A 13,697-nucleotide genomic window follows, 5' to 3' on the forward strand; every position below is an offset into this window, starting at 1 on the left:
AACTCATGAACAGATCGAGAATTAGAGGGCATAGATTTAAGGTAATAGGTAAAAGAAGCAAAAGCAAGATGAAAAAAATTATTTTCATGCAATGAGTGGGATGTCACGAAGAGGGTGGGGGTGTGGGCCTGGGTGGAATGTTCTTGGGAAGTGCAGCCTTGATGGGTCGAATGACCTCCTTATGCACAATAGGAATCCTATGGTTCTATGGAGCGGTTAAGGTCTGGAATATACTGCCTGAGAGTGTGTATTGGAGGCAAGTTCAATCGAGGCATTCAAGATGGAATTAGATGATTATTTGAAAATCTGTATGGAGTCTGTGAAAGGTTCCATAAACTCTGTCGTGGGGAAGATTGGAGTCAAGCCTTAAGTAAGTTATAGTTGGCAGTTAGAAAAACTCAAGGCATTCTGGAAGAGTCAGCATGATTTTGTGAATGGGAAATGGGGCAGAATTCTCCGACCCCCCGCCGGGTCGGAGAATCACCGTCGGGCAGCGCAAATCATGCCCGCCGCCCCGATTCCTGGACGCGATTCTCTGCAGAGCAGAGAATCGGTGCCACTAGGGCCGGCGTGGTCAGCATGGCGCCGGTCGGGGTATGCGCCGACTCTCCATCCTGGGCCGGCATGGGCTGAGCGGCCATCACCAAAAATCCGAGTCCTGCCGGCGCCGTTCTAACATCCTCTGAGTTGGTGGGACGTCGATGTTGTAGGGTCTGGGGGCGGCATGTTGGGGGTAAGGGGGGGTCCGAACCCGGAGGGGGGGGGGCTCCGTAGTGGCCTGGCCCGCGATCGAGGCCCACCGATTGGCAGGCCGGCCTCTCTGTCTGGGGCCTCCTTTCCTCCGCGCCAGCTCCTGTAGCCCTGCTCCATTTGGCATCGGGGCCAGCGCGGGGAAGAAGGCCACTATGTATGCGCTAGTTGGCGCCGGCCCAACTGCACATACGCAGACCCCGCGGTGCCGGGTTCAGGCCAGGATTAGCAGCTGGTGCGGTGTGGGCCGCTCCAGCGCCGTGCTAGCCCCCTGTGGGCTGCAAAATGGGGTCCCGGAACGAGCACCAACACTGGAGTAAAACACTACTATTTTTACGCCGGCGTCGGCACTTAGCCGTCCAATCGGAGAATCCCGCCCCATATGTTTACCAAATTATTTGAAGGAGTGTTCCTGAAAGGAAGCCTATTTGTACTTCGATTTCCAGAGGCAGTTGACAAGCAGAAGTATTTTAAAGGCAGATGTTGATAGATTCCCCGTATCTAAGGAAGGATGTGTTGGCCTTGTTACCCAAAGGAAACAAAGGTTACCGGCGATAGATGGGAATGTGGAATTCGAAACTCAAACAGATCAGCCATGATTTCATTGAATGGCGGAGCTGGCTTGAGGGACCACATGACCTACTTCTGCTCCTATTTGGTATGTTTGTAAAAGAAGCAATATGCAGGGTTATGGGGAGAAGGCATAAGACATAGGAGCAGAATTTATATCCTTCAATCAACATCACTAAGCAATCTGGTCATTAACACATTGCTGTTTGAGGAATCTTATATTATATAAATTGTTTGCCACGATTTCATCACCGCTCTAGTGACTGCACTTCAAAGTACTTCATTGGCTGGAATGTGCTTTATTTTTAAAAAAAGCTTCAGGTGAGAAGTTCCATTAAATTAATCAGTATGGCTTCCCTTTTAGGTACTGGATGCACCCTACCCTGTTCAGTTGTGCCTTTTGCTAATAGTTGAATATCTGAATGAATAAACTGTGATTTTGATTTTATTTCTGAAACAAAGTCAAAGGAAATATTTAAGGGCAGCATGGTGGCGCAGTGGGTTAGCACTGCGGCCTCACGGCGCTGAGGTCCCAGGTTCGATCCCGGCTCTGGGTCACTGTCCGTGTGGAGTTTGCATATTCTCCCCGTGTTTGCGTGAGTTTCGCCCCCACAACCCAAAAAAAAATGTGCAAGCTAGGTGGATTGGCCACTCTAAATTGCCCCTTAATTGGAAAAATGATTGGGTACACTAAATTTATTTTTAAAAAAAGGAAGTATTTAATAGAAAGTAACATTTTTCGGCGACAGAGGTTGGCCGTAAATAAAGAGAGTAAAATTCCATAATATAGAGGGCAAATTGTCCACATCATCGGTCTTCTCAATCTTCCCTTTGTGTGTGTATGGAAGGTTTAATTCTTTTTTTTATTCATTTGCAGGATGTAGGCGTCGCTGGTTAGGCCAGCATTTATTGTCCATCCCTAGTTGCCCTTCAGAAGGTGGTGTTGATTTGCCTTCTTGAACCACTGCAGTCCTTGAGGTGTAGGTACACCCACTGTGCTGTTAGGGAGGGAGGTCCAGGATTTTGACCTAGCAACAGTGAAGGAACGGCGATATATTTCCAAGTCAGGGTGGCGAATGACTTGGAGGGAAACCTCCAGGTCTGTCAATAGGTAAGCCTGCTTGGGACCACACCGGGAGAGGTGGTGGGATTGGGTGTGGCAGTGGGTGGGGGTGGAGTGATGGGGTCTCCATCATGTGGTCGCTTTCCAAATTTAGCCCCAAGGTCTGCCCCCCTCTACGTTGGGTGTTCCCTCCCCACCTGGCCTTGCCAACAGGATTCCCGAACCCATTCTGCATACCACACCATGCCTTCCCTCACATCCCCAATGCAAGACTCAGACTTAGACCACGGGACTATGTCCCCAGATGGGAGGAATCTACCCAATGATTCAAGCTTGTGACTTATAATCAGAATCTACTGGTTATCTTGACAGTATACCCTCCTGCCTGACTTGGCCATCGCTGATTCTGACATTTTCTTTCTGGACTCAGCCTAATTGATATATATGTGGCAGCAACAATCAGTCAGCCAGAAAATTTGCCTCTCACTTAACTTTTCCAACCATGCCACCTTAGAACCACGCAGCATTCGGCCAACTTTATGTGGAAAATGCTGCCAAACTCTGGTCTCCATTGATGATGAGAGAAAGTTGACATATTTTTCATCTCTCAGGGAATTAAGGAACATGGATAGTGGCAGGAACATAGATTTGTGACAGAAAATCAGCCATGCACGTATTAACTGGTGGAGCAAGCCCAAGGAGGAGCGTGGTCCACTCTTGCTCCTATTTGTTATGTTCTTATAGTATCCAAAATTACTTCTCAACAACTCCCCATAGTGACAATGTATCTTAATGCTGTTAACCCTTGAAGTTGACAGTAACAATTTTGCAAAATCTATATTAAAATTGTAAAGAAAAACCCAGAGGTTCACGTACGCAGAAGAAAAGGGCAGCACGGTAGCACAAGCGATTAGCACTGTGGCTTCACAGCACCAGGGTCCCAGGTTCGATTCCCTGCTGGGTCATTGTCTGTGCGGAGTCTGCACGTTCTCCCCATGTCTGCGTGGGTTTCCTCCGGGTGCTTTGGTTTCCACCCACAGCCCAGAGGCGTGCAGGTTAGGTGGATTGGCCATGATAAATTGCCCTTAGTGACCAAAAAAGGTTAGATGGGGTTATTGGGTTACTGGGGATAGGGTGGAAGTGAGGGCTTAAGTGGATCGGTGCAGACTCGATGAGCCGAATGGCCTCCTTCTTCACTGTGTGTTCTATGTTCTATGTTCTAAAAAATGCCAGGTGAGGAAAGACCAGGAGAGTGGGATTAAAATCAAAGCTTTTGGGGGGTGTTGGACTGTGTATGCTGTTGGTGACTATGTATGGGTGGATGGTGGATTCCTGATTCCTTTTCTTTGATGTTTGTATTTAAAATGTTGAGGGTTGTTTGGGGGTTGGTGGGAGGGAGGAATTGTTGGCCAGGGGATTGACATTGTATTTGTTACCGTTGATTGTTGGATGAAAATGTGGAAAAGGAGAATAAAAATATTTATTTAAATAATAATCATAGCTTTTTCCACGTTTTGTGCAGGCACAATGGTCCTCTTTCTGTACGGTATGACTTCGTGATTCGATGAAAAGCCAATATGGACCCAATTTCCTATTTCTATACTTGCCAACCTACAGGTTTCTCTCCTTTCAATTTAATGATGGGAAAATCAGAGGCTGGTAAAAAATGATGAAGTGGAAAACCCTGACCCACATTTTAATCATGGTTAATAAACTGAACATAGGCTGAATACCACCACCAGGCCATAACCATTTCTGTCTGTAACCAGATGCATCTCAGTGGTCAGGAGAATTATGATTTAACCATAGCTATCTCGCCAACAGGGATTTGTGACTTTTTTTTCCATTACAATATAAAGATCTGTGATAATCGTAGCTCCCGGTGTTTTTATTTTAGAATGGGAATATTTAATATAAGTAAGCGAAAATTCACAAAGAGGAAACTAAAAGTCAGAAAGCACCACTCCTTGCTGCAAGTTGAACAGGTGAAACATTTATCTCCTATTTACAATTGCCACCAGACCTGCTGTGTATTTCCAAGATTTTTATATTTTGTTTCAATATTTCCAACATGTGATGTTATCCTTTTAATCTTGACTGTGAAACTACGGAAATTCCTGTGAGCTGCTCCCTGCCCACAGGTGCAGCAGAAACCCCATTTGGATGAAGTACTCTTTCAGAGGGGCCATGGGCCAAATGGCCTCCTTCTGCACTGTAGGGATTCTATGATTCATGTGTGTTAATGGACACTGCCAGCAAAGTAACACCAGTAGAGCGGGAGCAGCCCGTTGGAATTTCCTAGCCTATGAGTACTATAATACAAAACCCCTTCTCATATAGTGAGGGAAAGGAACCAGAGTGTAAAATTATATTCAGAAAGTAACAGATTTTCTTGCCAATTAATTTTTAAACTGTTAACAGTGCAAATATTTTGTGGTTAATATGGTTTACAGCTAAATCTGATTATATTCAGTCCAATAACATTATGTGATTGAGTACTGTACATTTTTATGAGATCATAGGATCATATAGAACAGATGGAGGCCATTCTGCCCTTTGAAAGACCTATCCATTATTCCCAGTCCTATACTCTTTCCCCATACCACGCAAATACTTCCTTGTCAAGGATACGTAATTCCCTCTTGAAAGTTATTATTGAATCTGTTCGCACCCCTCTTTAAAGCAAGCCTTTCAGATAGCTCATAGTGTTCTTTTTGATTCATCCTGGTTCTTTTGCAAATTATCTTAAGGATATCAGATTGCGTTCTCCCTGGTACAACTACAAATTGAATTATGATAGACCTCGCATGATGGCATTGCAACCAATAATCAGTGCACTGCTGTCTACGGTCTTTCAGCTACAGGAATTTGAAGAACAGAAAACAAAGCAGTTGATGAGAAGGGAGGCACTTTTATTCACCAACTCTACCCCACAAAAAAGGAAGCTCTATTTTAATACAAGTGCAAATAAAGAGCATTGGGAGAAAGCTTGAATGACAATAAATCCTTCTGTTATACTTCAGTCTGTTATCCTGTAATCAATAGTCCTTATGTTGCTCGGTGTCAGGCTTTGTTTTATGATGCTCCTGTGTGGCATTATGTTTTATTACATTAAAGGCACTACATAAATATGTTATTGTTGTTCTGGTTGTTGTTCACTGGTCGTCCCGCACAGTAAAAGATGGATATTTAGGTACCTCGAAGAATCCATTTTTAACAGAGGCTTGCTATCTGGCTCTTCTTCAGTGAGCCTGACCCAGGAAAATTACCAATTACGGATCAAAGATTCATATAGTAACCAATGGGCAGCTTGTTGGTCGGGTGCACAGTAATTCATAGTCGCTCCTGTGGTTCCAGTGCTTGACCACCATTATCTGTACCCCAAGGTGAAAATACTGCCTGTTAATCACTCCCCTGCTTGTCCTTTCATTTTACAGTAAACACAGTGGGTTAGTGTGGCCACTTTAGTTCATTCTCGCCTTTTTCTTTTGCCAGTGATGGTGTGTTTAACACAGAGGATAATGCTTTCAGGAAAGTTTTGAAACTTTGAAGTTCCCAGTTAGAGATGATGCAGTTAATAGCATATATTAAGCATCTCACCATGAATTTGAAGTCTGTCGACAGGATTCTGCCGTGTACTTGTGCAAAGCTGTTCTTTCGCTGATTAGAAGGCTGTGTCGGCAGGTCGGAGAGACATTGTTCACCCAGTGCAGAGAGGGGCGGGGAAAGAGAAGGACCTCCTTGTGAAACAGTCCCTGGGCCTGGCCCAACTTGGAATTGACAGGCCCAGGCAGCGGGCGAACGAGGAGGTTGTCCAGCCCAACCATCTGCCCTCTCCCACGACTACATTTGCAGTCCGGGTGTACCTGGAGAAGGAGTATGCGGTGTCCACGGGCAACCTTGAGACCTTCTGTGCCCGTTGGGCATTACTGATCCCGTTAATCACATTTTGATTTATGTTTTAAGTCTGATTTGTGATTTTGTTTTCATTCAAGGCAGTTTCCCTTTAAGAAACTGGCCCTTTAGTTTGTCCCTCAATTTATTTAATTTTGTTAACTTGGTTATTTATGTTATTCAAAATAGTTGGAGAGGCATTGCGTTTTGTTACAATTCCCAACTGGTTGGAAAGTAATATATGCCTGATACAAACTCTCACTTGGTGAAGGTCTCAGGGCCAACAGGAAAAAGCCAGAAAAATTATTCCTTACAACTCTGTGCTGTTTACTTGCATTGATCCAGAAACGTAAGCACAAAATTTGGGTTCTCATTTCACTGCCATACTAAACAAGTGCTACCTATTAGAGATGCCATCCTTCAAATGAGACTTTAGACCAAGGGCCCATCTGCCCTCTCAGGTGCCCTTTCAAGTAGTATTTCAAAGCAGAGCAGGACCAACATTGTCCTGGCGAATATCTATCCCTAATTTAACATCACATAGTAGATTATCTATCCACCTTCACATTGCTGTTTTGTAGAACATTTCTGTGAAAAACTGACTGCTACATTCCCCACGGGGCGGCACAGTGCTGGCACAGTGGTTAGCACTGCTGCCTCACAGCGCCAAGGACCTGGGTTCATAGAATCATAGATTTCCTAAAGTACAGGAGGAGGTCATTCGGCCTATCAAATCAGCACCAACCCTCTGAAAGAGCACCCTACCAACGCCCATAACCCCACCTAATCTGCACATCTTTGTACCCTCAGTGGCAATTTAGCATGGTAAATCCACCTAACCTGCATATCTTTGGACTTTGGGAGGAAACCAGAACACCCGGAGGCCTCGGTTGACTGTCTTTATGGTTTGCACGCTCTCCCCATGTCTGCGTGGGTTTCCTGTGGGTGCTCCGATATGAATGCCAGGAAACCCTGACAGTGCCAGGTTGGCACCCAGGTAGCACTGCCAGGGTATCCAGGTGGCACCAGCATTGCCTGGGCACCATGCTGCCCAAAGAGCAAACATACTGGGCACTACTGGTCACCTTGGAGACCCCCAGAAGTGCCGTTCTGTCTGGTCCCCGTTTGTGGGGATCAGTGCTGAATGGCGCTCGCCCGAGGTCTCTGAGGGGAAGGGGTTGAATCCCAGAGCCTCAGGTACCTCAGGAATCTGCACATTAGAGTGAGGCTTACTGGCTCACTCTAATATGCAGATTTGCTAAAAAGTGATCCTGATTATTGTTGGCGGGATTCACATTGCAGGATCTCGCGAGGCATTGGGAGCCGGGTAGATCCTGGGATTGGGGTCTCCCAGCTTTCAAATGTCATGCAGCGCCGCAGCGCCGCAGCGAGCTGCTTTTCCAGTGCAGCATGGCCATTGGGTGTGCCGAAGTTGTTACCCTTGTGCTGCATCTGCTTATTACTCAAAGTAGCATTCATCTCAACATCAGCAAAGAATTGATGTGCGACCTGGCAACCATTAAGAAGTACTTCCATTGGTCAGCATCAAGAGGTAGTTCCCTCGCATTGGTAAGAGGATCTCATAACAGACTATCAGGTTTCAAATTATTTATTACAATGTGAGTAATAACTGTGCTGGTATGTCAAAAATAAATCATTTGCCACTTAATGAATACACCGCAATATTTATAAACACCTCAGAGTTAACTGCTTTCACTTCCTCTTTTCCTCAGCTGAAAGCATTTAACTACCTTCTGATGTCAATAATAGCTAGATGTTTCTAAACATTGTGGTTAGGTTCATAGCAGGCTACTTGAGATGCATTCAAGCATGAAGAGATTTGAAAATAATCAATCCAGACATCTGGCTGTCAATTACAAGCTACTAAAAGCTATTTCTCTTTGAAGTTATTGGAAGCCTTGCAGATCAAAGGATCTGAGGGGGTTTGAAGCCTTAAGATGTGGTTTTAGTTTGCTGTTTCTGCCTGTTCTTTAGCTTCCAAGCAGGGATGACTGATGAGGGGTTGTGGGGGGGGGGGGGGGGGGGGGGTTGAGGGGTTTCTCTGTTATTGGGGGTGGTTCTCTATTATTGAGGGGGGGTCTCTGATATGGTGGGGGTCTCGGGTGGAGGTCTCTGATGGGAGTCTGGTGGGAGTGGTCAGACCACCCTCATACACGCGTTCTGTGTTGGGGGTGGTGGGGAGGAGGATGCCCCTACTTGTCAGCAGGGGGGAATTTGCATTGTGGGGGAGAGGGGACCAACTCAAAATGGCGGCCCAATAGGGATTCAAATTGAATCCCTTGCAATCCCCAAATGCATAAATGTGCATGGCTGGGGAGAGTGAATTGCTTCTGGGTGCTGCTCCCAGTGCCAGCATGAGCCAGAAGCAATTCAGGAGAACACAGTCTCTTGAGCAGAGAATCCAGCCCAGCCTTTTTTCAAAAACTGCAGTTAGGTAAAGCACCTGCTCCAAAGAGGAAGTATTTCAGAGTTAATAGACCCCTGTCTGGCTACATAAATGAACAGCCATAATCCTTTCTTTGAAATTGCATGGAACTGTCAATCAAGAGTTTTGCAAAAAGCAATGGACCATCAAATTGAATGCATGACAGAGGCTTGAAAAAGTTAAAAGAGGAATGAAATTGACTGGTAAAAGTCCTTCAAATCTTTGCACCACATTAAAGGGCAGAGATTTACTTTCATCACATTGCTGGAAGTATTTTATAGGCCCCTAAACACTCCAAGAGAAATAAAAGAGCAGATATGTAGGCACATTTCAAGAGGACGTGATGGGGGACAGTTTCATGGTTTTAGATCTACATGAGAAGACTTTTAGGGCTACAGAGAGAAAAACAAGGCAAATTTGCGAGTGATGTTGGGGAGGGTTTTAACTAACTTGGCAGGGGCCTGGGATCCTGAGAGAAGGTTCAGCAGGGATAGATGCACATCCAAAATCAAAAGAGACATAAAGTGAATCAGGGAAACGTAGACTGTCGAGACCAGTTAAGTCACAGCAAGATTGGATGGTATTTGTATTAATGCAAGGAGTCTGATGAACAAGGCAGATGAATTGGGGCCAAATTAAAACATGGTGGTATGATGTCATTGCTGTCACTGGGACATGGATGAGAGATGGGCAGGATTGGCAGCTCAATATTCCAGGATCTTCAGGCGAGATAGATAATGGAGTAAAAGAAGACGGGGTGTCGCAGTTTTGATCATGGAATCAATTACAGCAGTGAGGAGGGATGATATCTTAGAAGGCTCTTCAACTGAAGCCATATCGGCAGAACTTAAAAACCCCAATGGGGAAGCCCTTTCCAGTGATTGGGAGACCTTTGCCAGCTATTAGGGGGAGGGTCCTTGCCAACAAATCGGGGGGAGGGGGTGGATGGAACATTATTCTGAGATTGGGACCTTTCAGCGGGTTTAGGCCCTGCTTATCTGGGGTAGTGTAGAACACGATTCTCAGGAATGTTTTTTCAAAGCACCATGGAACGGCATGTCAGCTCACTCTTATCACCAGTGCGAAACAATCCCAATTCTCCGCTGGCGGGAGCACTTAGTCTGAAAATGGGCGCATTGCAGCCACTGGCCAGGGGCAGGATTCTCCCATACCCAGCAGGGCGGGCTGTCCCGGCGGGACAGAGTGGCATGAACCACTCCAGCATCGGGCCGCCTCCGCACCTTCAAGGGCTAGGCCGGCGGCGGAGTGGTTTGCGCCCTGCTGGCCAGCATAGAAGGCCTTTCGCGCCGCGCCAGCCGTGGCTGAAGGGGTCAGTGCATGCGCTGGAGCATCAGCGGCTGCTGATGTTATCACCGCGCATGTGCATGGAGGGTTCACCGATACGTCGGCCATCGCGGAGGCTGACACAGCCAGCGCATAGGAAAAGAGTGCCCCCACGGCCCGCAGATCAGTGAGCCCAATCGCGGGCCAGGCCACTGTGGGGGCACCACCCGGGGCCAGATCCCCCCGCCCCCCAGCACCCCAGAGCTCGCCCGCGCCGCCAGGTCCCGCCAGTAAGGGACCTAGTCCAATTTACGCCGGCGGGGCCTGTATATTACGAGTGGGATTTTGGCCCAAGGCGGGCCGGAGAATTGCCTGGGGACCGCTGCTAGCGGCCGCCGACCGGCGTGGCGCAATTCCTGCCCCCGCCGAATCTCCAGCGCCGAAGAATTCGACAGCCGGCGGGGCAGGATTCACACTGCTCCCCAGCGATTGTCCAACCCGGGGGGGGGTCGGAGATTCTCGTCCCAGAACACTTTGGCTGTTAGCTGGGGGAGGGATTCTCTAATCCCACAGCCAGCACACCCCGCCTGTGGATTTCCCGATGGTGTGGAGTGGCGTCATTGGGTATTCTGTCTGAGTCTTTAACTTGTTTGCCAAGGCTTGCTGTGTACAGTTTGGCTGTTGTGTTTCCTTACAATTCAACAATGACAGCATTCAGAAGTGCATAATTAGCTCAAAAGCGTTTTGGCATATTCTGAGGTTGTAAAAGGTTTACTATAAATATGTGTTCATATTCATTGTTTCTTTAGTTACTAATATTGTACCATGTAATTTCTCCACAGTTGAAGATTCCTATTGTTGATACATTTTTATTGCCCTTGTCATTATAATGTTACAGCGTTTTTTCCACTTGTTTTTGAGTAACATAGGTAAAGGGCCAAAACTTTGATTAAAGAACGCAACCAATATATAAACAAGTGGTAAAGAAAACAAGTGAAATATGCAATAGTTGTAAGGTGCAGTCAAACTTTGTTTTTTCAAGTTTTCAGTTTGGATTAGGAAGCGAAGGTATAACCAAGTAAGTGAAGCAAATCCCTTTCTTTAAAAACCTCACCCACTTCAAGGTCAAGGCATTGGGCACACACTCAGCTCATGAAATAGGAGAAGGTAGCAGCATTTTGCCAGCACAAAGTTAGTGATTGAAGACCTACACGGCCATATTTGCAGGCACCATATCATGTTTTCCTGCCTGTCTTCCTCTGCTTCCGCTTATTGGTTTTGGTGAGACCTGAATTTGATTTCAGTCGTGGATTTTGAAATCTTGTTTAGCTATTTACAAAAGTAGCTCAACTGGCATCTGAATAATTGTTTTTCTTTCCGCTAAAAATGGTGATGGTTCTCAGCTAAGGATCACACAACAGGATTTCAAGTTTTATGACTTCTACTGCAACAAGATAGAAGCAACATTGTTGCACTTTTTTAATGTAACAAAATAAAACATGCCACAATCGCATTAATTCACTTTTTAAAAATAAATTCAAGGTGCCCAATTAATATTTTTTCCAGTAAAGGGGCAATTTAGTGCGGCCAATCATCCTACCCTGCACATCTTTGGGTTGTGGGGGTGAGACCCATGCAGATATGGGGAGAATGTGTAAACTCCACCCGGACATTGACCCAGGGCTGGGATGAAACCCGGGTCATCGACAGCATGAGGCAGAATCACAGTTATTCACAATTGTATTTATTTCAATATCAGACCAAATGTCCATTCAAATCATTGTTAAATATTATGTTGCATATCATTGTTGCAACATCAATTCTGTAAGATCACAAGCCGGGCTACGTATCTGACTTCTGGTAAATAAAGCGATGAAAGTTAACAATGAGATTTAAAAAATAAGATGAAGAAAATATTTGTATGAAGTAGTAAGCTGAGATATTCACCCTACGAGCAAAAGGATTGAATGAGATAGTCATTAAAGCTGAAATTCATACCTCAAAAATGTTCCTCTGATGTAATTTATTTGAAACACATCTTTGTCTAATAGATTTCTTTCAATAATTATCTTATTTTTTTCCATACAATTCTTTTAATTACCCATCATTCCCACAAATATGAAAAACTCAAAAACATTATTTGACAAAAGGTATTTCGTTCACAATGAAATTAGTTTCCTTAGCCTTAATTGGCTTGATTCTAATTTAATTCGATTTACAATTTTTACTATATTATCTCTACTAGTCATTCTGGAAATCCTCGGTGCCACTCGCAAAATCTTCAGGATCAAACTCTACGGGCGGGATTTTCCGTGCAACCTGCCGCGTATTTCGCCATGGAAGAGGCAGCCTGCCATTGGCCGGTGGGGAGGTCTTCTGATCCCGTCATTGTCAACGGAGTTTCCCATTGAATGCATGCCTCGTCGTCAGGAAACTCACGCCGTTGGAGGGAACAGAAGATCCCACTGGCGTGAACAGATGGGAATTCTGGCCAACATCTACACTTATTTCCTCACTCTGAATATATCCTCATCAGTCTCCAAGGCAACATCCGCAGCACCACTCTCTACATTTTCAGCGTTTGTCCAAATATTTCACCGTAGATCACATTTGAAGTTCCTCCTTCTTGTGTCAAAATAAAGAGATTTCTTGGTGATCCTACTCAGCTGTTATGTTATTTGATGGTTTTTTAGAAGTGTTTTGATTATGTTATTGTTCCCACAAGAACATTCAGTGAATTAGGTGACTCATTTAAAGGCAGCAATCATTTGTACAGCACATTGCTGGTGGCTGTTTCTGTTCCAATTTTTTGCACCACAATATTTATAACTCTGATCTTTATTGATATCATATTGTGGCTTTGATTCACAATTATGATGAAGCACATAGATAACAACTTCCATAAAGAGTCCTATTTTCTTACCTGCAGAACTGGTTCTTCTTGTATTCTCTTGCTGTGTATCAACCTCTATTGTCTATTGTCTTCACCGTCCCTTTCTCTAATTGCCGCCTGTCACTTTCTGTAATTGTTTTGCCTTTTCCCTCTACCCGCTTAATTTTCCTTGCATCTGCATGTCGCCTGTTTCTTTCCTTTAACATGTGGTGTCTCCGAACATAAATTACATGAAACAAATAAAATATGAGCATGAGCAGCAAGTAATAGACAGACTTAAACAACCAACCTACTGATCAGTTCTAAGCTCTGCAGTCCTGCCACATACAGCCCTAAATGGCGGTGGATAATTAAACAACTCAGTGGAGGAGGAGGCTCCGCAAATTTCCTCATCCACAACAATGGAGGAGCCCAGGACATCAGTGCAAAGTACAAGGCTGAAGCATTCACAACAATCAGCCAGAGGTGCCAAGTGGATGATCCATCTTGGTTTCCTCCAGAGATCCTCAGCATCATCGATGCCAGTCTTCAGCCACATGATATCATGATGAGGAGATACCGCCATTGGACTGGGGCGAGCACAGAAAGAAGTCTCACAACACTAGGTTAAAGTCCAACAGGTTTGTTTCAAACACTAGCTTTCGGAGCACTGCTCCTTCCTCAGGTAAATGAAGAGGTATGTTCCAGAAACAACAGGGGCAGCACGGTAGCATGGTGGTTAGCATAGATGCTTCACAGCTCCAGGGTCCCAGGTTCGATTCCCGGCTGGGTCACTGTCTGTGTGGAGTCTGCACGTC

At 45.3% G+C, this 13,697-nt stretch overlaps 1 long non-coding RNA gene across 1 annotated transcript in view; it reads left to right on the plus strand.

The window, feature by feature from the left end:
* The window catches only part of LOC119963702, a 156,379-nt gene extending 143,711 nt beyond the window's left edge, over positions 1–12,668 (plus strand). Inside the window, exon 3 of the long non-coding RNA XR_005460131.1 lies at positions 12,253–12,668. This is a non-coding gene — a long non-coding RNA (uncharacterized LOC119963702). The remainder of the gene's footprint in view (positions 1–12,252) is intronic.
* The last annotated feature ends 1,029 nt before the right edge of the window (positions 12,669–13,697 follow it).

Source organism: Scyliorhinus canicula, chromosome 3 (assembly GCF_902713615.1).
Source record: "Scyliorhinus canicula chromosome 3, sScyCan1.1, whole genome shotgun sequence".
Lineage (NCBI taxonomy): Eukaryota > Metazoa > Chordata > Chondrichthyes > Carcharhiniformes > Scyliorhinidae > Scyliorhinus > Scyliorhinus canicula.